Raw genomic sequence first — 26,892 nt, 5'->3', positions numbered from 1 at the left:
TTTTACTCCAATTAACTACAGCTGATGAGGCTTTGCCATAACACTCTAACGCCCCTGAAAGTACCTGAATATCATTTTGCTCTCTGATTATGACTGTGATATCATCAGCATATGCAGATAATTTAACGGAGCAATTCATGGTATTAACCTGTAAACCCATTAATTCCCTTCTCAATTTACATAGCATCGGTTCAATTACAATACTATATAATTGTCCTGAAATTGGGCAACCTTGTCTGATACCTCTTCCTACATTTATAGGGGTACTTAACCCACCACCCAATTTGATCATACATGTCGCTTTAGTATATAGAAGTTTGATCATAGAAACAAATTTTTTCCCAAAACCAAAAGCATCAAGTGTGTCAAACAGAAAAACATGATCAACCCTATCGAAGGCCTTCTCTTGATCTAAAGATAAAATGCCCATATTAAGATCATTACAATAAGCAAAATCAAAAACATCCCTGATTAAATGTAGATTATCTATAATTAACCTATTTTTAATACAGTAGGACTGATCTTTATGTATAATTTCATGCAAAACATTATTTAATCTGTTTGCTAAAAACTTTGAAAAAAATTTGTAATCTGTGCACAAAATAGCGACAGGTCTCCAATTCTTTAGGAGTGTTAAATCACCCTTTTTTGGGAGCAATGACAGAACATCACGTTGACAGCTGGTTGGGAGAATTCCTTCATGACAACATTTCTGAAACACTTTAAAATAGTCATTACCTATAATAGGCCAAAAAGTCTTATAAAACTCAGCTGGTATTCCATCCAATCCCGGACTACGACCTGAAGACAAACCCATCACAGCTAGAGAGACTTCTTCAAAAGAGATATCAGTCTCTAAAAACATTTTTTGTTCTTCAGATAAACCAGGTAAATCCTTTAACAGTTCACTTCTCCAAAAACCATCCGAACTTTCAGCAGTGTACAATTTAGAATAAAAATCAACAGCGAGTCTTCGCATCTCATTTGGGTCCGATGTGACATGTCCATTATTGTCCCTCAATGAAAGCATTTGTTTCTGCTGACCCACTTTACGCTCAAGGTTAAAGAAATAAGAAGTAGTAGCATCCATATCCTTCAAGCTTAAATAGCGACTCCTTATAAGAGCCCCTTTAACCTTTTCATCCAGTATTGAACTTAAGTGGCTTTTCTTTGCAGTCCAAAAGTCTTTTAAATTAACATCATCATTAACAGTCATATTCATTTCAATATCAGCAATTTCTGTTTCCAGCCATTTTAAAGTATTTTTCAACCGTACAGAGGAATACGCAGTATATTTTTGAGATAAATCTCTTATGTGTGCTTTTCCAACTTCCCACCACTGGATAATATTTTCAAAATAACTCTGTTCTGTTTGCCATGCTTCCCAAAAACACTCAAAATCTTCACAAAAAACCTTATCCTCTAAAAGTTTAGTATTAAAATGCCAGTAGTAGCTCTTATGTACACTTTTAGACAAGGTAAACCCAACTGTAACAAACTTGTGATCAGAAAGAATATTAGGGCTAATTTCTGTATTGACAACTCTATTTTTCAAGTTAGAAGATATATAAAAACGGTCCAAACGTGCAGCAGAAACCCTCTCATTATTGACTTTTACCCATGTATATTGTTTCGTAAAAGGGTTGAGTTCTCTCCATACATCAGAAAGACTGAGTTTTTTTAAAACACCAGCTAAACAGGAGGCTGACTGTGCATGAGGTTCTTCCCCATTTCTGTCTAGAATAAAATTAAGAGTGCAGTTCCAATCCCCTCCTACAACAATGAAACAATCTTTACTTTCTTTTTTAATTATATTTTCTAATTTAACAAAGAATAATTTTCTTTCCGCTCCAACATTAGGAGCATAAATATTTACAAACAGGAAATTAAAAACCTTTACTATTAAAAACCTTCCTGGTACTACACATTTTGATAAAATTTTTACATTAAATGTAGGAGAAAAAAGAACAGCAACACCAGCACTTAAGTTAGTACCATGACTGAGAACATATTCACCCTTCCACCATAAACCCCAATTAACTTCATTACTGCAAGTACTATGAGTTTCTTGGACAAAAGTAACACTCAAACCTTTCAAACTAATAATTTCTGAAAGTAACTCATTCTTTTTCCAATCCCTCATTCCATTTATATTTAGAGATCCCACCCTCAAGACATAAGGAAAAGAGAAGTAAAGAAAAAATAGAACAAATAAGAATGGCAGGAGACCTCCACTGAATGTGTGTGACCTTCGAGCCCTCAGACGGCATTACATTACGGGTATCATTTAACAAAACATGTTTGATATTGACTAAAATGACACTACATATGTGCTTAAGAACTCAGTCAATTATTATTATTATTATTATTATTAAAAATTTAATTTTGACACATGGGTATGGTAATGTTTATCAGAGCAGGGACTGGACAGGGTAGAAAGAGAGTTAAAGGGTTAGTTCATTTTTGAATAAAAATTTCCTGATAATTTTCTCACCCCCATGTCATCCAAGATGTCCATGTCCTTCTTTCTTCAGTCGAAAACAAATTAAGGTTTATGATGAAAACATTCCAGGATTTGTCTTCATATAGTGGACTTCAATGGCTCTCAGCCTCGCCCCTCTTGTCACAAAAAAATTAAGTTCTACCAACTTAAAAAAAATGAGTTAGTTTACTTAAATGTTTTGAGGTAATAAGTTTCCTCAAATGTTTTGAGTATTCTGAACTTATTGGGTTTTACAGTGCAGAATTCAGTTCTCTTTCTCGTCTTTAAAATTGCTTTAATGTTTAAACTTACATGACCTAAAACACATTCAAATGATAAACTTTAATTATTTGATGTTCAAACGTTGATTAAAGAATTAAATAATCTGAGAAACACGTACGTGATTCTCAGGGGCATTGTTGTTACGCCGTTAAAGGTAGGCAACATTAGATAAACCAGCCAGAGATGCTAGATTATGAAAGTATCCAACCAGCCATAGTGATTATTTAGATTTTCCCCTCGCTTTTCCTAGCCTTTTACCTGATTTAACAGTAGTTAAGTGCTTTTTGAGACGGTATCTCTTTTGTTGAGAAAGTTCATCATAGTTGCTGACCTTTCTAGCCCACATTACTGAAGCAATGAACTTTTCTGTGTCTGGGAAGTAATCACTTATTTCAACACCTGCTTTACCTTTTGTTTGATCCAGAAAAGAATTTATTTGCTCAACACTATACAAATCTTTCTCAACCTCTTTAGTCATTTCAGCCCACCCATCATCTTTCATTCCATCATCAGTGTACTGTGATAAACACTCAGTCTCATCAGCCATATTCTCCTCTGAGCCAGTTACCTGTACAGTATCACTACTCACACCCATGTCAACAGCATCACTACTCAAGTCAACAGCATCACTACTCACACCTATTTCATCATCAGCATCACTCAAATCATTATTATCCACCCTAGCACTCACAGCTTTATCGGGCAAATAACTTCATCCAGGTTGCTCCACACAGCCAGCATTATTAACATTAAAATCACTCACCTCCTGCTGTCCCTTCACTTCCTCGATAGCTCCGTTATCCAGTTCTTCAGTTCTCTGAGGTTCTGTAATATTTACATTACGACTGCTGCTATCATCAGCGCGAGATGTAGAAGCGCACACTTCGTCTCTATGCGGGCAAGTAAAACGCTTATGGCCCAATTCACCACACTTAAAGCATTTTAAACTTTCCGTACTCGCATAAACCATGAAAGAGCTCTCTCCGTGTGAAACACGGAAAGAAACTTCCAGCGTCTGCTCCGAAGAGCTAAGAAACATATAAACTTGTCGCCTAAAGGAAAGCACATGTTTTAAAGCTGCATCTTTACATCCTAGCGGTACCACTTTAACGGGGCTCGCTATCTTACCGAATCTTATCAATTCTTTAAGAATGGCTTCATTGGAAATGAACGGAGGAACATTTGAGACGATCACTTTGGTTGCTGGAGCAGATAGCGGGGTTATCGGAACGAATGTTTCTTTAACCCATATTCCACTCACAGTCAACTCATTAACGAGTGCTTCGGTTTTCAAAAACACAACCACCGCTTTGTTCATTCTTGAGGCCGAGACGAGGTTATCGAAGCCTAGCTTATCACCGATGATCAGCAGCAGATCTTCCACTGTCACCCCGGGCTCAGGTACACACCTGCAGCCATTACGGAGTGACAAATTGGACGTGCCCGGTGCGTGAGTAGTCACCATACTAGCGACTACAAACCACGCGCACACACACACACAGAAAACCTCTTCCCTACACTGATTAAAATAAAAACTAATTTAACACGAGAAAAGAGGGGGGAAAAAGAAAAGAAAAAGAAAAAAATATATATTTTGAGAAAAGCCAGTGAAAAAAAGAAATCACAAAGCACCCTCAGCAACACTGCTCTCAGGCAGGCCCTCCACAAACTCCCAGCATGCACCAGAGAGAGAGAGAGAGAGAGAGAGCAAACAACCACATCCAACACACACACACATTATTGTACACACATTGAATACGTTCTTGGACGTAACACAGTATACTTGTTTTTTGATTAAAACCACTGCACTTAGATCCATGCCTCAGCCTGTTCTCTCCAGATGTTACAGAACAAATGACCACTTCAATGGATCTAGGGGGAGGTTATCAAGACCCGGTGAGCATTCTCTGCTCTATTTCGCAAAATGGCCCAGTATTTTGACTTAGCCCTGCTGCTGTGTGAATCTTTCTTCACTGTGGGCAAAGTGGAGGAGGACTCATTTCCTAAACACTTTTTGGGGAGGGGCCATACTACCCAAGGTCTGATGGCCACGGAGTTTGGTCCACAGCAGACCCCAGCTGTCATGACCAGCATCCCAGAATCTTGTCCCATCATGGCTGCCACGCCAGAGTCTCTAGCCATCATGGTTGCCACTCCAGACCCGCCAGCCATCAGCGCTGCCATGCCTGAGATGCCTGAGCCGCCAGCAGTCAGGATCGCCAATTCAAAGCCTCCAGTTATTAAGGATGAGACCGTTGTTTTCAACAATGGCAGTAGCGCTATGGTGTGGTGGTCAACATTTGTTGAAACCGATTTGAATAAAATTGCTACACATAATTCAGAGCATACTCCTGAGCCTGAGTCTGTTCCTGAGCCTCTGCCTGAGTCTGCTCCAGAGTCCACTCCAGAGCCCGCTTCAGCCCATGAGTCCATGACTCCCCCTCCTGCCCCATATTTCCCTGTCTGCCCTGATGCTGTTACAGTACAGAAGGGACAGAGATCGACTTCAACAGGTAAATGAGCTTTATTGAGAACCAGTATGAGCAGTGGCAGAAGAGCAGGTGAGTGAGCCGTGAGGTTTAGCAGGTTCTTGAGATGGAAGATGATATTAGAGTTCTTTTGTGGTTTACAGATACCGGAGACCTTGGAACTGGAGACGCTTGAGACACTGGAGACGCTGGAGACACTGGAGGTTTGGAGCACTCACACAGAGAGGAGAGAATACACGAGGAGATTCTTGAAGACAGGTAAGAAGATCGCAGGGAGTCCTGGGGTCTCAAACTCAAATTGACGGAGGGCCGTTTCTGTGATTGACACCTCATATCAAAAGGACCGTAAATATCACCAGACTTTACCATTGATCATCTGCTTTACTCTGCTTACCATATCTGCTCACTGGTTTATCAATAAAGACTACTTACCATTTGTACATCTGTGTCCGAACCCTCTGTGTCATAACAGAAGACCGGACCATAACAGCTAAACCAGTATGAGCCAACAGGATCCCTTCCAAGCACTTGTGGATGTGCTACGCCGCACTCTGACCATCAATCCACCAACGCCATCCACAATCACCTCTCCTTCACCGGCACCTGCAGTCACCACCGTCAACACAACCCCATCTCCTTGTCCACATGTGTACGCCAGTCCCATGGCCAAACCAGCGCCCTACTCAGGATCAGCGGAGGACTGCAGCAGTTTCCTGCTGCAGTGTGAACTGGTCCTGGAGATGCAGCTACACCTGTACCCGAACGACACAGCCAAAATTGTATTCCTCATCTCTCAAATCAGCGACAAAGCATTAAAATGGGCTGATTCTATCTGGTCACAACATGTCGCTGTAACTATTCAGCCTTCATTTCCCACTTCCGGAAGGTTTTCGGAAAGCCCATCTCAGACTCGACTGCTGGTGAGAAACTTTACAATTTAAAACAAGGTTCCATGTCTATTTATGATTATGCTTTGCAATTCAGAACGCTGGCTGCCGTAAGTGGATGGAATAAACAAGCTTTGATCATGACCTACCGCCAAGGATTGGAGCCTCGAGTGCGGCTGCATCTCGCTGCATACAAGGATTCCATCGGCCTAGAGAAATTCATCCAGCTCTCCATCCGTATTCAAGCGTTACTTCAAGAACACCAGGGCCAGTCATTCTCCGACTCACTCCTCTGCCGGTCCGAACCCGTCAGCTCTCCAGAACCAGCCAACGAACCCATGGATGTCGAAAACTCTTGTCTCACCCCCACAGAACGAAGACTTCAGCTGACCCTGAACCTTTGTTTGTACTACGGTATGTCATCTCTGCATGCCCCACACAACCTCCTCGCCCAATGGTGAGTGCCATTCTTCTCAAGACCTCTCCGTCTCCGATTGTCTACCAGATCAGTTCCATAATGGGAAAACCTCTCAGCCGTAAACATGTTCGCCGTGTGGTGGGACCCCTTCAACTGCAAGTCGGACTTCTTCACATGGACACCATTCATCAGCTGGTTATGGAGGATTCCACCGCTGACGTGGTTCTAGGGCATCCCTGGTTGGAGCAGCACAACCCAACCATCTCCTGGAAGACCGGCGAAATCCTTAAGTGGGGCGAGGCCTGTTTCTCTCAATGCATCTCTACGCTTCCCGTTCCACGAGCTCCTTCCAAAGAACTTCCAGTCTGTACAACATCCATCGAGAGTCCAGTCGAGAAATGCTCCATCAACATCCCTGAGTGCTACGCCCCCTTCAGCGAGGTCTTCTGCCCCCAGAGAGCCTCTAAGCTGCCTCCACACTGGCCATGGGACTGTGCCATCAATCTGCTTCCGGGAGAACCAGTGCCTAAGGGTAAGATATACCCTCTTTCCATCCTGGAGGAGAAGGCCATGGAGGAGTACATCAAAGGGGCCCTCGACCAAGGTTATATTCGTCCATCTACGCCCCCTGCTGCATCCAGCTTATTTTTCATGGCCAAAAAGGACGGAGGCTTGAGGCCTTGCATCGATTACAGATCCCTCAATAAAATCACAGTCAAGTTTTGCTATCCCCTTCCTCTCGTCCCAGCGGCCCTTGAACATCTCCGTGGTGCCACTGTGTTCACGAAGCTGGAACTCTGCATCGCGTACAACCTCATCCACTAATCCTCCGCCGGGTTACCCACCAGGCTTGCTCTTCATCAACCGGTCACGACGCACTCAAATCATCCACTCAGCCCACACGTCACTTGGCACTGGTCACCCGGGGGTCAATTGGAACCCTCTCGTTGGTGGCCCAACATGGCGGCAGACGTCAGAAGGTACGTGCAGGGCTGCAGGGAGGGGTTGAGCGATCTATCACAGAAAAGCTGGTACCAGGCTATCAAATGGAAGATTCAGACACAGAGAGTGCAGTTCACGAAGATACAAAGTTTATTCGGCCAGAGAGCCAATTATATATTGAAAATATAGGAAGTGAAAATGGCAACTCAGCATTAATACAATTAGTATGGGTTGTGCACAACTCTAAGAAAAGTAACATGCTCTCCAAGCATGATATAAAGGCTAGACAGAGATACAGAGACACAGAAAAACAGGCACAGGATGTTCTTAGAATCTTACAGTTTATGAACAACTGAAAAAAGCACAAATGTCAGGGCATGTCAAAACTTCTCCAGGCCCCAAATCAGCCTCAGACTCCAGAGGGTTAAACCACAAAAAGACTGTTTAAATATGAATCCTGCAAGTTTTGTGTGTCTTAATGGGACAGACTTGCGACTTACATTAGTAAATTGCCATGGCTATTCCTAAACTATATTGCTATACTGAGATGAGTGAAATTGACTGAAATACATAATAAATACTGAAATAAATTGTGTTAGCAATTTATTATACTGCACATTAACATTTAGGCTCTATAATATTACAAATATAATATATAAAATGCCATAGAGGTAATATGAATATTTAGATGCTTTGCAACACAGAAAGAGATTATATTTTAAAGTATATTAAAATAGAAAAACATTATTTTTAAATTGTAATAATATTTTACAGTATTGGCGTTTTTTTCTGTATTTTTGATCAAATAAATGCAGGCTTGACGAGCATGAGTTGAATTCTTTCAAAAACATTATAAACAGTAATGCATCCAATCTTTTGACTGGTACTGTAATTTAAAATATAAGCCTATACAAAATTTTCTTCACATGATGTGATCATATTGATCATATAGAAAACTGCGCGACCCCCTTTAATCTCCTAAGGTGTGAATCACAACATTATTAATGAAGATTCAGACCTCTTCGCATATGGGCTCCCTAAACAAAAAGTGTTGAGAGTGTGCATGCTGGTATAAGGCCCCAGGGGATTGAAAGGACCCTGCATCTGCTGAAACCAAGATTACTGGTTGGGAATGTATGGAGACGTTGAACAGTGGATTAAGGTTTGCCAGCACTGTGTTCTCACGAAAAATGCCCCAGCTATGCATCCCCCTATGAAGTCATTCCTTGCTAGCCAGCCTCTAGAGGTGGTAGCAGTAGATCTTCAAGAAAAGAAGAGCTTCAAGTATCATCCAGGGCTTCATTTAACATTTGACAAGGGACAGAGCTCAAAATACCCTGTATTTTTTCAACAATAAACTTCATAAAAACGTTATGAAAAATTTCATATATGCTGCTTGCAGTCTATATGATGCAGTCGTCTGGTAGAATATAAAAGTCTTAAGGCCTGTTCACACCGGGACGAATATCGCGCACGATTTTCACCGACGTTTAACACGAGGTGTAAAAGCGTAATTTTTTAAAAACGCCTCGGGTTCATTTTTTTGGTTTGACGCACCGCGTTAAAAACTGGCCGAGTTTGAGATTGGCAATGAGATTGGCGCTTTTGTTCACGTGCCAGGAGCTGCTGAAGTTACAGTAAAACACGACTTGGTGGCGCTCAAGCAAAAAACGGTCTTGCCGAGCACACAAGATGACAAAGGGAAAGTAAGTAGACGAATCCCTGATCAGTGCCCTGACTAGTGAAGTAGAGAGCTGATTGAGATGCACACTATGGGTGCTCTGCCACAGATGTGTATTATTTCTGTATTTTTACTTTTTTTTCCCCTTTTACATTCAAGAAATATAGTTGAGAATGTCTGTTTCATAAATATGTTTATTTACACTACCGTTTACTTGCACTATATATATATATATATATATATATATATATATATATATATATATATATATATATATATATATATATATATATATATATATGCCATTTTATATGCATTTTATTTTTATCTTCTTTAACTTTATTAACACTCTCGGGTCGGCGGTCACGCCGTCGTGATCACCGCGTTTTTTTTCCTAACCAGTGTGAAAGAGACTCAAAATACTCTGTCAATGTTGTACATACAATTAAGAGTTATACACCATTTTAATCTGTGGAATATCTTCTTTTATTTGTGTACACTCAGAGTAACAACAAAATGTTGTGCTTTTTGTAAAATAAAGAAAACTAACATGATGAGTGATCTCTCGTCTCCCTCTGAACAATCTCAAAGTCCAATCTCATAGTTCTCAGAAAATGAACTGTAACTTAGTGAATACTAATGACAAAAAAATTAGACTTATGTCTAAAAAAACGTTGAAATGTCAGGTTTTAAATCGTGTAAGTCAAATTGAAAACAAACATTCCGTGTTTATGTAATCTGTATGAAAAGAGAGCCATGTCAGAAATCCTTGATTCAGCTCATTATCCGCTAATGCGGCCACGGCCACGGAGGGAGCGCTATTCAGAAGCAAATTCTGAGTCAATACATGCATTCATCGTCTCAATCGTGTATTTATTGTCTTGAAAATTGTTTTGAATAGCCGTAGTTAGCGATCTCTGGCCTCTGTTAGTTCAGTTATTTCCTGGATTACCTATTCTTCTTTAGTGCTCAGGCATTTGTGGACTAAAGGTGTACAGAGCGCCCTCCGGCTGTGAGTATGAATTGAAAACACAGTATCCAGCACTCATAGTAATGACAATAAATCCTGAATAAATGTACTCCTCTGTATAGAAAATTGACAAACATATGAGAATCCATCAGTATTTCTCCAATTGTGCATGCTTTTAAGCTAAAAGCCTATATGAAATGCCACAGAGGTAACATAATTGTTCAGACACTTTGCATCACAGAAATACATTATATTTTAAAGAATATAATAGAATACCTGTTGTGAATCATCACTCGACAAGGGATCCATTTGCAAGCTTTAATGAGAGATGCAGAGTCGTACAGGCGGGGATCAGAAACAGCAAACACAGCAACGTAGAACAGACAGTATCGTGGTCAGAGACAGGCAGTAGGTCAGGGTCACAGGCAAGTATCACAGTCCAGGGAAACAGGCGGGGGTCAGTAGGCAGGCAGCGGAGAATCAGTAGACGGTAAACAGACAAGAATGGCAACAGAAAAGCAAACAGGTTATAAACGCTTAGTAATGACAGCCGGGGCAATGACCAAGACTTCACGTAGGTCTGTGAGAACTGGCAGCTTAAATAGCAGTCCTAACCAGCTGCAGCTGGCGGATGATCAGAGTCCAAGGTACGGGGCTTATGGGAAATGTAGTGTGCGTCAGTGTAAGTGAGTGAGTGGATGCGTGAATGTAGAACAGTGGAGGAGCTTCAGACATCTACTGAGCCTTTGACAGATTACTTGTCTCATGCTGGCTGCCTAAGACCTCTTACAAGTTTGATGGACAAGAATCAGTTACTGGAGGATGTTCTAATGTTTCAAGTGATTCACCGTGTCCGTGGTCCCTTTGAAAGGTACATCATGTCTCTGTGAATACTGAATACTATGCTCTTTTAGTCTATTGGACAAATAGGTTTACATGTGTTTTTGCAAGCTCATTATTTTAGCTACTCTTTTAGGTCTACCTCGGTAGTAGCAATAAGGGTTTAAGTGACTGTCATAAGAATAAGATGAAGATGAGGGTAGATAGGATCCAATACGAAGTTTTAATAACAATAAACACAAGAACAGATGGATTGTTTAAACATGTTGCGCGTTGGACAAGGATTCGATTAGAACTACAAACATGACGGATGTGCGAGTAGAGAGGTTTAGATAAAGGTGCTTGAATGATCAATTATCAGTATTTAACCTGATGAAAAGATATTTATTCAATATTATCCATATTATATATCACCTGCAGCAGCATCGTGAACATTTGTAATGATACGTTTGGCCATTAACTAAACTCACACTAATATATTGTAGTCTCTACATTGTTCATTTATTAGGCTGTTTTACAAATAGTTTACAATTCTTCATTCATTGTCTCTGTAATTAACACAGTTATTGTTCGTCACAGGAAATGGGCAAGTACCATTAATCTAGTGCTTTAAACCAACCTTTATTTTAGATTAATTTCATTCATATGTGGTGGTCCTTAAATGTTTACAAACACATTAAACACACAGACACACTCACACTTACTCTCACTCACACACACTCACACACACACACACACACACTCACACAGACTCTCTCTCTCACACTCACTCACTCACACACTCACACTTGGACTCAAACTCGCTCACTCACACACTCAGACTCACACTAAAACTCTCTCTCTCTCACACACACACACACACACACACACACACACTAAAACTCTCACACTCAGACTCTCTCTCACACACACACACTCACCCACTAAAACTCTCACACACACACTCAGACTCTCACTATCACACACAATTGGACTCAAACTCACACACTCAGACTCTCACACTAAAACTCTCTCACTCACACTGATTAGTGTTTAGTGTAAGCCACTGCATACAGTATTAGTTATTAATCTTGTCAGCATGTTTAATGGTTTTCTATGCTACATTTCCTTCAGAGGAGGAAGGGCCAACAAAGCTGGAGGACATTTTAACATTTGCAACCGGATCGAATGTGGTGCCACCCATTGGTTTTTCTCCTCAGCCCTCTCTGGAATTCCTTCACAATGAAGGAAAATATCCAGTAGCCAACACCTGCATCAACTGCCTTCGACTCCCCATCCACAAAAGTTACGAAGACTTCAAAAACAACATGGACTTTGGGATCCAAAATACTCAGGGTTTTGGAATGCAGTAGAGGCATGAAGCCATTTGTTCCTTGGTTTTGTTGAGCCAAAAGTGTACTGTTTATACTGCAGGTATGTGAACACTATTTTGTGTTATGTTGAATTATTCTTTACAGGTACTATAATAATGCGGTTATGTTAGAGGCACACTGCCCTGTTAAATTTTACATCAAAGCCTCTGAAAAGACATGCACTTATTTTGTATTATTTAGAATTTTCAGTTTGGTAGATTACAAGTGAATAATAACCTGTTAATGAGTTAGCCTTGTTAAACAGTGTTTATTGTTGATCTGTGCAATTTAGCTGTTATTTGACTAAACTCTTTAAGACAACACAATTTTACATTTGCACAACTTAAATTTGCACTACTATGCACTTTAACCTTTATAAGTAAAGATGCAATTTTTTTGTTTTGTTAAAATAAATGTTACATGTTCTGAGGCTCTTGACATCTTTATTATGGTGCAATATGCAATTAAATTAATTAACATAATGAACATGATATTTTGAATGTTTTAGTATTATTTAACTATTCAACACAGTACAAAAAAGAGATAACACTTGACTTTAAGGGACTTGCAAAAACAAATTTACAATTACTGTCTCGTTTCAAGAAAATTTACAAGAGCCAAGAAAATGTCAATTCCGTGATTACCATCATCTTGAAAAGGATCAAACATCTGGTGGATTTCATTCAGGGTAGTGTCGTTTACATGAAAAGTGTTTTCAGGAATTGCAACTTGGTTGCTGAGCACATCTTCTGCCAAGTGTCCAGTGTCAACATTAATTGAAGAGTTATTTGTGTCATATACACTGTTCACTGCCATGTTATTTTGCCCAACACGACAAATCACTCCTCTGTACCACAATTGCAAAGGTGTCGTGTGACTTTCTGTAGATAAAGCGTGGTTATTCCACTGGTTTGTGAATTCCCTCGCAGCCCTTTGGATTCGTGGCAGGTAAACATAATGTAAGCCAAACAGGTGCAGTTCAGACAGTGAATCAAGAATAAATTGATTCTCTATGAAACTGAACAAGTCTGAGTAGTAGTATGACACTACACGGTTAAGTTCACCCCAAAGCCTCTCTATCCGCTGATTGTGAACACTGCGTCCTGCTATGATACTTCCCCTGTTCAGTCCTCTTCTTCTCAGCATGAATCTTGCCACCTCGATGTTTTCCATTCCACGATCACATCTGACTCTATAAGGCAATCCGAAGTTGCACACCCCTCTTTGAAACAGACAAAACGCTAGAAGCCCTGTTGTTGTTTAAGCAGTCAAGGTATATGATTGTACGGCTAGGTCAGGACGCAGCCTCGGCACTGCGGATGTTCACTTTGAGAGGAAAGCAGACGCCCTGAAAGCCATGAAGCAGTACAACGGTGTTCCCCTTGACGGTCGCCCAATGAACATTCAGCTTGTTACATCACAGATTGATGCACAGAGGCGGACTCCGATGCAGGGTCTAAATCGTGGAGGTGGTGGCATGAACAGAAACCGAATCGGTGGCTTTGGCACACAGAAAGGTTGTGGAAGAGACGCGCATTTAGGTCTGCACATGCACTTTAGCTTGATCCAGCCTGAAAAAAATATAGTTTTTTTGTCATGATTCGAGCGTTTAGAAACTAAATTTAAGAGTCGGTTGTTGTTAGATTTCATTGGTGATTTCAAATATCAAATTTAATCGTAAGGTTGACGAACAGTTTTGGAGAATCTGATGTTTCCCCATTCAAAGAGATAGGAGTTGCATGATGCCCAGGATGCCCGAGAGGCGTTTCAAAGATGGCCGCCGAGTGAAATGACTTGTCTTAAAGGGACTTTGATATAAGCCATAAAAAAATTTGAGGTGCTGAATTAATGCACTGGGTGCATTATGCAATGCTCTGCAAATGTAACACTTAAACATTGCTCACTTACTACTTTGATCCTGTTTAAGAGCTTGGCTCTCAATTCTTTCCCCTTTGGACTTTCTTTAGTACTGTCAACATCTATACTGTAGACTGTTGTCTGGAGGAATGTGTACATGTTGCTGAGAGAGTCATCATAGCTTACACTGAAAACAAAGTGCGCTTTAAATAGTTCATCGAAGGCTGCCAACGACGTGGTTCCCTGACAAGGAATGAGCATCTTGTCAATCACAATGTAGTAATTGCTGATGGCCAGCTTGTGAGTTCCAGAGGCAAGGAGATAAGGCTGGCGATGTCCCTCTAGTTTCCCCAAGTGTTCTTCTAAGCTGCTGATCGACTGTGGGGGAAAAAAAAAAAATTACATATCAATTTATGTAATATTCTAGTTCAGGGTTTCTGAAAGTATTATTAAATGTAATGTATTGCTTTTTAATGCCTAAGCTTTTTTAATGTAATTCTGAATGGCAATTTATTATGGTTTTCACAAAAAAATATGACAACTGGAGCAATGATACTGGAAATCCAGCTTTCAATCTCAGGAATAAATTATAATTTACAGTTTTTTACAGACGCTAGGACACATTTCTCAATACTTGGGTCACTTTTGCAAAACTCTTCACACAGTGAGCACAACAGAAGTCTATGTGGGCTAAACTGATGATCAATTATCATTGCTTTGGCACAAAATGCATTCAATGACTACATCTCTCAAATTTCATGAACTGTTTTCTCAATCAGATGCCAAAACTCTTTGTACGTACAGGCCAATTTGCACATGCTTATATACCGTTTTCAAAACTGTTAAACTTATGCTCAAAACAATAACATAATACAAAACTGAATAAGACAGCAATTGGCTACATTCCTACAGTAATATTGCAATGAAATATATGCAGAATCTAAAAAATTCAAAGAGGAAAACTTCGGAATAATTTTGTACTGTTATGTAAACAAGGTTCATGTAACAAACTGCAGTGAATTATAAACAATAGAACAAAAGAACAATAGTGTTATTTTTGTGTTAAGAAATTTTACAAAAGAAAATATTGTATAATGATACCTACTGTCAGTGTTTTTAGGTCAGTGTTTTATGATTGACAAAGTCTTCGGGAGACCTCTGACGGATTCATCGACTGGTGAGAAACTCTACAATCTAAAACAACGTACTCTCTCTGTTAACGAATATGCCTGCAGTTCCGAATGCTAGCCGCTACCAGCGGATGGAATGAACAAGCTCTCATCACATCATTCCGTCAGGGGTTGGAACCCAATATGCGGCTGCATCTCGCTGCATACGAGGACTCCATTGGACTTGAACGCTTTATCCAACTCGCCATCCGCGTGGGGTCCCGTATGCAGTCGTGTCTCCTAGAGCACCAGGGCCAGTCAACCATCACCAACCTCCTCCGTCGGTCCGAACCCGTCAGCCCTCCAGAACCAGCCACCGAGCCCATGCAGATTGATCATTCTCGTCTCACCACAAATGAAAGGCAAAGAAGGCTGACCCTGAACTTATGCTTATATTGTGGATTACCGGGGCATGTCATCTCCACATGCCCAACCCGTCCTCCTCGGCCCGTGGTGAGTGCAATTTTTCCCTCTATCCAAAAAATGAAACCACTCACTACTGTTGTAATCCTTACTGCTGCAAACAACTCTGTTCCAGTGGTGGCGCTCCTCGACTCAGGGTCAGCAGGAAATTTCATCTCTGGTGCCCTCTGCCGACAACTCAACCTCAAGGTCTCCCCGTCTCCGACTAGCTATCAAATCCACTCCATCACGGGCAAACCCCTGAGCCGTAAGAACATCCGTCATTATGTGGGGCCTCTTCAACTCTGTGTCGGCATCCTGCACTCCGAGAAGGTACATCTGCTGGTTCTGGAGGAATCCACCGCTGACGTGGTTCTAGGGCGCCCGTGGCTAGAACAACACAATCCCACCATCTCTTGGCGCACGGGCGAAGTCCTGAAGTGGGGCGATCACTGCTTTCCCGACTGTTTCTCAGCGCTTCCTGTTCCAAAGTCTCCACTCTCCAAGTCTCTCTCCATGAACGCCACCTCTATCGAAAGCCCTGTCGAGAAATGCACCGTGGATGTTCCCCCGGACTATGCTCCCTTCAGTGACGTTTTCTGCCCGCAGCGCGCCTCCAAACTTCCTCCACATCGGCCATGGGACTGTGCCATCGATTTGCTACCGGGTGAACCAGTGCCTAGGGGACGCATCTACCCCCTATCACTACCGGAGGAGAAGGCCATGGAGGAATACATCAAAGAGGCACTCGAACAGGGATACATCCGCCCGTCTACTTCCCCTGCTGCTTCAAGCTTCTTTTTCGTGGCAAAGAAGGACGGAGGCTTGAGGCCCTGCATCGACTACCGTGCCCTCAACAAGATCACCGTCAAATTCCGCTACCCACTTCCCCTCGTCCCAGCGGCCCTGGAACATCTCCGCGGTGCCACTGTGTTCACGAAGTTGGACCTCCGCAGCGCGTACAACCTCATCCGGATACGTGAGGGGGACGAGTGGAAGACCGCCTTTGTCACGCCCACCGGACACTATGAATATCTCGTCATGCCGTATGACCTGGTCAACGCCCCCTCCGTATTCCAGGATTTCATTCACGAGGTGCTCCGGGAGTTTCTCCACAAGTTCGTTCTGGTATATATTGATGACATCCTCATCTACTCCCGGAGCTTGGCCGAACATCGCCACCACGTTGCGGAGGTCCTTCAACGGTTACGGCAGTTTCACCTCTTCCTAAAAGCTGAAAAGTTTTCCTTTCACCAAACCTCTGTCCAGTTTCTGGGATACATCATTGAACACAGTGGCATCCGGATGGACGAGGGGAAGGTCACCGCTATCCAGTCCTGGCCCACTCCATCAACTATCAAAGAACTCCAACGATTCCTAGGTTTCTCCAACTTCTACCGCAGATTTATAAAGAATTACAGTACCATCGTCAGTCCACTCACCAACCTACTCCGAAACCAGCCCAAGTCTCTGTCCTGGTCCCAACTTGCCACCAACGCCTTCGAGACCCTGAAAAGAGCCTTCGGCACCGCTCCCCTCCTCGTCCACCCTAACCCGGATCTACCATTCATCGTGGAAGTGGACGCCTCCACCACCGGAGTGGGAGCGGTCCTTTCACAGCAGCAGAGGACGCCAAGTAGACTCCATCCATGCGCCTTCTTCTCCCGCAAGCTCAACCCGGCGGAGGTCAATTATGACATCGGGGACCGCGAACTCCTGGCCGTCAAGCTTGCCCTCGAGGAGTGGAGGCATTGGTTGGAGGGGGCTACTCATCCGTTTCAAGTTCTCACTGACCATAAAAATCTCGAATATCTGAAGGCTGCCAAAAGACTCAACCCTCGCCAAGCTCGCTGGGCCATGTTTTTCTCGAGATTCAATTTTTCCATCTCTTACCGCCCTGGTTCTAAGAACACTAAAGCTGACGCTCTGTCTCGTATCCATTCCCCTGAGGAAAAGCCCGAAGAGCCTGAAGAGATCCTGCCGGAGTCTATCTTCGTGAACCCTATCCAGTGGTCTGAAGAAACCATTCCCTCCTCCAATGCCTCCACAAGCACTCCGCCGAGTTGCCCCCAAGGCTTGCAATACGTCACACGGGCATGTCGCACTCCACTCCTGCACAATACCCACTCATCACTTGGCACTGGTCACCCGGGGGTCAATGAGACCCTCTCGTTGCTCAAACAACGCTTCTGGTGGCCCAACATGGCCAACGACGTCAGAAGGTACGTGCAGGGCTGCAGGGAGTGCGCCATCTCCAAAAGTCCACGCCATCTTCCCACCGGCAAGCTACTTCCTCTGCCCGTTCCTGAGCGACCCTGGTCACACCTGGGAGTGGACTTCGTCACCGATCTCCCTGAGTCTGGGTCACACGTGCATCCTGGTGGTGGTAGACCGCTTCTCTAAGTCCTGCCGTTTGATACCCCTGGAGGGTCTACCTACCGCTATGGCCACGGCAGAGATGCTATTCAACCATGTTTTTCGCTATTATGGAATACCTGAAGATATAGTCTCCGACAGAGGACCCCAATTCATTTCCCACGTCTGGAAGGCCTTCTTCTCCCTCCTGGGTGTGACCGTCAGCCTGTCATCTGGATACCATCCTCAGTCGAACGGGCAGACGGAAAGGAAGATCCAGGAGATTGGCCGCTTCCTGCGTACCTTCTGTCACGGCCACCAGAACTCCTGGAACCAGTACCTGGGTTGGGCCGAGTACGCACAGAACTCCCTCCGTCAAGCCACAACTGGACTAACACCCTTCCAGTGCGTACTCGGCTACCAACCCCCGTTGTTCCCCTGGGATGGGGAACCCTCCAACGTCCCTGCAGTCGACTACTGGTTCCGGGAGAGCGAGAGGGTATGGGACTCAGCTCACCACCAACTGCAGAGAGCCCTGCGTAGACGCAAGAGGACAGCCGACCTTCGGCGCTCCGACGCTCCAGTCTATCAACTGGGGCAGAAGGTCTGGCTGTCCACCAGGGACATCAGGATGTGTCTGCCCTGCAAGAAGCTGAGTCCCCACTTCATTGGTCCGTTCACCATCCTTCGGCAGATCAACCCCGTCACTTACCGTCTCCAACTCCCTGCACAGTATAGTAGAATTCATCCTACTTTCCACGTTTCCCTGCTAAAACCTCACCACCCTTCTGCTGTTCCCTCCACAGAACCTGACGTGGCAGCCGCCGAGCCCCCCCTTCCACTCATCCTGGAGGACGGCACAGCTTACGTGGTTCATGAGATCCTGGATTCCCGGCGCCGTGGTGGGCAGCTCGAATACCTCGTTGACTGGGAAGGTTATGGCCCCGAGGAACGCTCATGGGTGCCCAAGAATGATATCCTTGATCCTATCCTATTACAGAACTTCCACGCCAATCACCCGGACAGACCTGCCCCACGACCTAGAGGACGACCACCACGGCGTCGAGGTCCGCGGCCCTCAGGAGCGGGCCGTGGGAGGGGGGGTACTGTAACAGACACGTCAGGTTCCACCTCACTGCAGTATCCACGCACTCAATCACCAGCCTTCTAATCACCGCTACCTGCACATCATTAACTCTGTTATCACCAGCACCATAAAGCCACCACACTCACACACACTCACTGTCCGGTCTCGTTCGCACTACGACATCCGTATGCTTACCTTAAGGACTCCCAAACGACTTACCTACCTGCTCCAGCGATCTCCTTCATCTCCTGGTCTCCCTGTGTTTAAACCTACCTGTGTGTGTAAGTGTCTCCATCGTCTCCCTCCATTGCATCTCTGATCCAGCATCTGCAAGTTTAAAAGGACAGTATTATACTCCATTCATCTCTCATCACGCTACATCTGCTTGTTATCACTCTGTGCTCAACTACATGTGAATAAATACTTAACTGTATTACTTCTACTTCAGTCTCCGTGTCTCTGTTGTAACAGTTCTTAAGTCCCTTCCAGAAAACACCATTACATCACAATGTAGCATTAGATGTCTTTATTTTACATGTCATAAATTTTTTTATGTTTTTGTTTTTAATTGTTGTGGGTTCCTTATAGGCTATTATTACATTAATAATTATGATTTAGTTTTATTATTAGGATTTTTACTCTTTTAATATAATTCACCGGAAAAAAAAAAAACGTTTACACGATTAATATTAACCACTGTAAAATCAGTTTAAAACAATATGCCTGTTATAACATTAGTGTGACTTTACAAAAGCACATTACATTACAAAAATAAAACAACATAAATATACGAAGATAAATATAAAACTGAATTTAACAAATATTTTATAACATTACTGAATTTAATATGTTAATTTTCGCAAGCTGTTTTTAGCTATTGAATACAGAAATTACACAATTTTTATTCATTATTTTGCATTTTAGACTCATTTTAAGCACAAAGTACGTGTATTATTTTATTTTATTTTTTTATTTGTTCATATCTGAGTGTACCTTCACCACGTGTGTGTAGAAATTACCGCGTTATGAATGCGGAACTTTTGTGGACGTTAAAATTGTGCAAAACAATCGGTTACCTGTTATAAAACATAGCCTACAAACAGTATTACTTTAATTTAACATGAATAGTTAGTATGTTACTACCTTGAAACCGATAAAGATGTTTATTTTGATATTTGACGATAATGGTGCTTATTTGCTCTGGTCTAGATCCAGATGACGTTCCTCGTGAAGTAGCGGCGCGCACGCAACCAAGCTGCATAGCCCCCTCTGTTGGAGAACATGATCACTACACAATTTCTCCAGCAGGCTGACCGTGTTTACTCCTTTCGTTTCAACCATTGAATATGATTTAAAAAACGGCTGTTGTATTTGTGTAGGCAGGATGTTAGGTGAAAAACTGCAGCAAAAAGAATAAATAAAATGCTTTCTTAAAAAGGCAAAAGAACACATGCACGTTTTCTTAATATTATAATTAGAAAAACCAACAGACTGATGAAAATGCGGGACATTTTCTCAATATGCGACGTGCGGGACAAGGAGTCAAAATGCTGTGCGGTACAACGCAAAGCGGGACAGGTGGTCACCCTAGGTATGGGGCCCTGGGTTGGTTTCAAAATAAATTCTTATAAAACAAATAACTTGGATGTTGCGTTTCTTTTTATAACTATTTGTTTTAACTGAAACTTATTGGCGGTGCCTCACTTTAGTAGTAATTTTACGTTTAATTCAAATTATCCCACTAAAAATGTGACCTTTTAATTAACTGTTGTTTATATATAATTTACTGAAGTATACTTGAAATTAAAGTATTCAGTATATACAATTAAATATATATGTAGTTAAAAATAATAGCAAATGGGTAAACAATACACAATATGGAAAAGAAACCATTCAAATATAACCCTCTGTTTAAATGACACCAAGATAAATGAAACTGAAAATCAGTAGAACATCTACAGGTGCTGGTCATATAATTAGAATATCATCAAAAAGTTGATTTATTTCACTAATTCCATACAAAAAGTGAAACTTGTATATTATATTCATTCATTACACACAGACTGATATATTTCAAATATTTATTTCTTTTAATTTTGATGATTATAACTGACAACTAAGGAAAATCCGAAATTCAGTATCTCAGAACATTAGAATATTACTTAAGACCAATACAAAGAAAGGATTTTTAGAAATCTTGGCCAACTGAAAAGTATGAACATGAAAAGTATGAGCATGTACAGCACTCAATACTTAGTTGGGGCTCCTTTTGCATGAATTAGTGCAGCAATGCGGCGTGGCATGGAGTCGATCAGTCTGTGGCACTGCTCAGGTGTTATGAGAGTCCAGGTTGCTCTGATAGTGGCCTTCAGCTCTTCTGCATTGTTGAGTCTGGCATATCGCATCTTCCTCTTCACAATACCCCATAGATTTACTATGGGGTTAAGGTCAGCGAGTTTGCTGGCCAATTAAGAACAGGGATACCATGGTCCTTAAACCAGGTACTGGTAGCTTTGGCACTGTGTGCAGGTGCCAAGTCCTGTTGGAAAATGAAATCTGCATCTCCATAAAGTTGGTCAGCAGCAGGAAGAATGAAGTGCTTTAAAACTTCCTGGTATATGGCTGCGTTGACCTTGGACCTCAGAAAACACAGTGGACCAACACCAGCAGATGACATGGCACCCCAAACCATCACTAACTGTGGAAACTTTACACTGGACCTCAAGCAACGTGGATTGTGTGCCTTTCCTCTCTTCCTCCAGACTCTGGGACCCTGATTTCCAAAGGAAATGCAAAATTTACTTCATCAGAGAACATAACTTTGGACCACTCAGCAGCAGTCCAGTCCTCTTTGTCTTTAGCCCAGGCGAGACGCTTCTGACGCTGTCGGTTGTTCAAGAGTGCCTTGACACAAGGAATTTGACAGCTGAAACCCATGTCTTACATACGTCTGTGCGTAGTGGTTCTTGAAGCACTGACTCCAGCTGCAGTCCACTCTTTGTGAATCTCCCCCACATTTTGGAATGGGTTTTGTTTCACAATCCTCTCCAGGGTGTGGTTATCCCTATTGCTTGTACACTTTTTCTACCACATCTTTTCCTTCCCTTCGCCTCTCTATTAATGTGTTTGGACACAGAGCTCTGTGAACAGCGAGCCTTTTTTGCAATGACCTTTTGTGTCTTGCCCTTGTAATGGTGATCTGAAAACCTTTGCAACCAATTCTTGACTCCAGAACGAAAACGGTGACAGGCTGTGTACGTTCGTTCACGTGCGCCGCACATGCTCACTCAGTATATCAACTGCTCTGCTGCTCGTACCTATAATTATCAGTTCTTTCTTCACAGCAGGTAAAGTCAGTGTACTGTTGGAGTAACTGAATAACTCCAGGATGTTGCTTTATTTTGAGTCAGAGCGAGTGTCAGGCATGTCAAAAAGTGAGTAACTTTAGTAATTTGTGGATTAGCATTTGCTTACTGGAGATTAAACTGTTTCAAACAATTCAGTCCGATTTGGTGATCTGGTTCGACTGGTTCACTAAAAAGAACTGGTTCAAAAGCACACTGTAAAAAAATTCCATAGATTTAACAGTAATATACCGTAGAAATGCTGCAGTATAAAACCGTATTTCATAAAACATACGAAAACCGTAGAGTTTACAGTAGAGAAACTGTAATTAGTTTTACGGCGTAAGATCATAAATGTAACAGGTAAAAACCTATGAAAATACGGTTTATTGGAGTAAAATTAAAAGTACACTGTGTTAATTGCCATAAAAAAGAAAACATTTTGTCTTAAAATTATTCTTATTACAAATACATCAACATATTTGACCCCCCTGTGCAGTTAAACACCACAATGCAAGAAACATAACCAGTTTTACTATGTGTGATAATTTAATAAAATGACTTCTATAATTCAAGCCTAAATTGTCTGCCTAAAAATGTTTACCTTGACATTTTTAACTTTTGAGAATTTAAATATTGTTTTTATTTAATTACAGTTTTAGATTTAAAAATGTGTGCTAAGAAATGTTTGTCTCTGCCCTCAGGAATTAAGTTAAGAAAATCAACTAACCAAGCATTTAAAAAATAACCGTTAAACATCATCCAATCAAGAATGCGCCTTGCCTCCTTGAACAAAGGATGTGATTGGCTGAATACTCCTTGGCGCGGAGCACACATGACACGTGATGCGTTTCCGAACTTCCCCCATTTCAACAGTGATGATTCTGGTGAAGGACTGTCGGAGCTAAACTGCTAATTAGTGGATATTTTGTGTATATATATAAATCTATATAGGCACATTGGTAAATTGGATTAAACTGTTTTAGCACTATGTGGTTTAAAACATAAGTAGAATGTACACTATTTTGACGGCACATAAACATATCTAACTTAGGCAGCACATGTTAGCACACTTGAGAGCTCTAAAAAGTGTAAAATATATGTTTGTTAAGTACTGTGTACATTGCTAAGTAGAATCAAACCATTTTAGCAGTACGTCGTATTAAATAGGCTAAGTTACGAGTAAATTAGCTTGTGTACCCTGTTTTCATGCAGTCCAGAAAGTTCAGACCAGTATTTAAAATATCATTTAAGTGCTTGAAATCGTAGTAGTGTGTGTTTCTTCACATAGTTTAAATGTTTAGCTGTCAGTTCTGTGGGATATCAGTTCAAACCCTTCGGGAGCATGTTTTACATAACAAACTTCGCCGCAATGAACCACGGTGCGTGTTTAAGTGTGCTGCAACAGATTGCCACAAATCGTTTCGTTCATATGGAGCATTTAAGGCTAATTTTTACCGTAAACGTTACATACTGTAGATTCATGTGTTGCTACTACACATGCCCTTACGGTGTTTACATGTAATATTTATATGTGCCAACACCAGTGTTGCGATGTCAAAGAACTAATCGCTCACTTAAAGGAACATATTGCTGAAGGGCATGTTGTGACATGTCCGGTGACAGGATGTAATCATACTTTCACTGTAAAGTCATCGTTTACTTCCCACATGTCCAGAAAGCACAGGCAGTGTCGCGAAGACAGTATAAGTGATCTTTATAGGAGAGTTTCTTTTAAAACGGAACCTTTAGTTACAGGCCCCACAGAGGGATCTAGTGAGACTGATGAAGGTGAAGTTCATCATACAGAGAATTTCAGTGATCCGTTTCTCAGAAATATTAGTCTTTTCTACTTGAAATTACATGGGCAGTTTCTTCTGCCAGCATCAACTATACAAAATATTGTTGAAGAGATGCAGAGCATACATGAACTTGGACAGACATATTCTTTGAATAAACTGAAATTCCTGAAAAATGATTTAGAGTTAAAAGATGAGGACATTGGTAGAATATGTGATGTTGTGAAGGAATCTGACCTATTCACCATTAGTCATGAAAGACCAATGAGAACAAATTTTTCAAGAACAAAGGCTTTTAAAGAGATGTTCCGATACACAGAACCTGTAAAGTTGTACTTAGGAACAGATGAAACGAGGTCGCAGAGGTTTGCCTACTATGTTCCTCTGAAAGACACTTTGAGATGTTTACTGGAGTCTGACTTATGGCAAAAATATGCTGCACAGGATATATGCGTGAACGCGGCTGCAGATGCCACATGCCCCAGGAGCCTCTGAAGTCTTTCAGTGGGGCCGCCGTCCTGCGCTTGAGCGAACTCAGGCAGTTCAACACCGACTGGACGCGCTCCTCAGAGAGGCGCACAATCCGGGCGACCGAGTCTAGCTCGAGACTGAGAAAAGAGATCCTCTGCCCGGGGGCGAGTTTGCTCTTGTCCCAGCTGACCCAAAGACCCAACAGGCTGAGGTGAGCTAAACCATCTCCCTGTGTACGCACAACTGCTTCGCGAGCTGGCCAGGAACAACCAGTCATCGAGGCAGTCGAGAATGCGAAAGCCCTGTTCCTTGAGGGGAACAATGGCCACCTCCGCAACCGTGTAAGGCATGGAGCGACAGGGCCAGCCCGAAGGGTAGGAGTTTGTACTGAAATGCTCGACCCGAGCGCAGAATCGAGACATGAAAGTATGCATCCTTCAGGTCGAATGCTGCAAACCAAACCCCGGGACGGACGCACTCGAAAATGCGCTTCTGCATGAGCACCTTAAATGGCAGCCTGAAGGTACCGGTTCAAGACGCGCGGATCCAGGATTGGCCATAGCCCACCGCCCTTTAGGGTACAATGAAGTAGGGCTGAACCTGACTTCAAATCGGCTGGAAGGACCGGCTCGATTGTATCCCTCGCCAGGAGGACAGCAATCTCCACTCGGAGAACAGGTGCAATGTCCAACGACACCTAAGTGAAGTGGACACCCCTGGACGCCGGAGGACACCGGGCGAACTGAATCGCATAGCCAAGTCTGATAGTACGAATGAGCCAGCGGAACGGGCTGGGGGCACTAACCAGGCCTCCAGACACCGAGCCAGCAGAACCAAATGCACCACAGACGTACCGGGGGTGGGGCAGCGAACCAGAGTACGGGGCCCCGACTCGGGCGGCATGGTAGCGGCCCAGAGTGTGATCAGACTCTGCGAGGTAGCAGTGCGTATGGGAGACGGCACACGGGGCGCGGCCTGCACCAACACACTGACACCTGCTGGCGAGGTGAGAGGGGGCTGGGAGTAGCAACGCGGGGCGCTGCACACCGCCAGCCACACTCTTGGGACGTAGAGGATCGGAAAACAGTTCTTAGTGGGTACCGCTGGACTCCGGAGAGTCAGCGGCGGAACAGACCAATTCTCCACCCGGCCCTCCTCCAGGGGAGGGAGTGATGCGAGCATCGTCCCCCGAAAGAACCGTTTACATCAGCTCCAGGTCGCCATATCGCCAGGACTGTCTCCCGCTAGTCAGGTGACTGCGGGTTGAGCGGGCTGGGTTCAAGGCCAGTTTGTGAGATGAGCGCATTGAGAAAGCACACTTTGACGACGGCACATCCCAGCAAGACTCGCCAGGGGTGTTTCTGGACCACCATGGTGGACATTGTCTGGCCAGGGGCCTGCGCTATGATTTGCATCCTGCGTAGCTCAACCCCGACTCAGAACTACCCACATGCAATGAGTGCTTTGACCTACCACAGACTTGCCAGGGGCCAAGACTCATGCAGGGCAGAGGTGGTGTGCCCGTAGCACTGCCACCCCACCCTAGGGGGTAGTGAGAGAGAAAAAACTTGTAGTGCAGATTATGACCCTCTTGGCGTTCCATATTAACGCCAAAAAAGGCCACAAACTGCCAAGTTTTTTCATGCACATCCGGGCTAAGCCAGGGGGCGGGGCAAGGCGAGTATGCGTCGCACGACACCCCCAGGGGCCCGGGAAAGCATGGTTGCCAAGTCTGAATCCGATTCGGCATGAGCACGCCACAACCGTGGGACGCTCAGCCTCATCTTCATGTTCAGAGCCCAACAATACTCTCTCCAATGTAGCAGTCGACATCTGATCCTCTGCTGGAGCCCTGACTAAGATGTTAGGTCCTCCATATTTATTTTAAGGAGGACCAGCAACACATGCAGAAGCTACCAGCCATGTTGGACAGTGAACGTGGCCGCCCAACTGGACGACACACGGCACCCTGGGCACGGACGTGGCCATGTTTCTAAACATGATCCACCCACGAACATAGTCACAACATGTTTGCGATGCACTAGAGGAGTGGGGGGCCCACGGA

The sequence above is a fragment of the Chanodichthys erythropterus genome, chromosome 24, assembly GCF_024489055.1.
Source record: "Chanodichthys erythropterus isolate Z2021 chromosome 24, ASM2448905v1, whole genome shotgun sequence".
Lineage (NCBI taxonomy): Eukaryota > Metazoa > Chordata > Actinopteri > Cypriniformes > Xenocyprididae > Chanodichthys > Chanodichthys erythropterus.
This window is presented reverse-complemented; position numbering follows the sequence as displayed.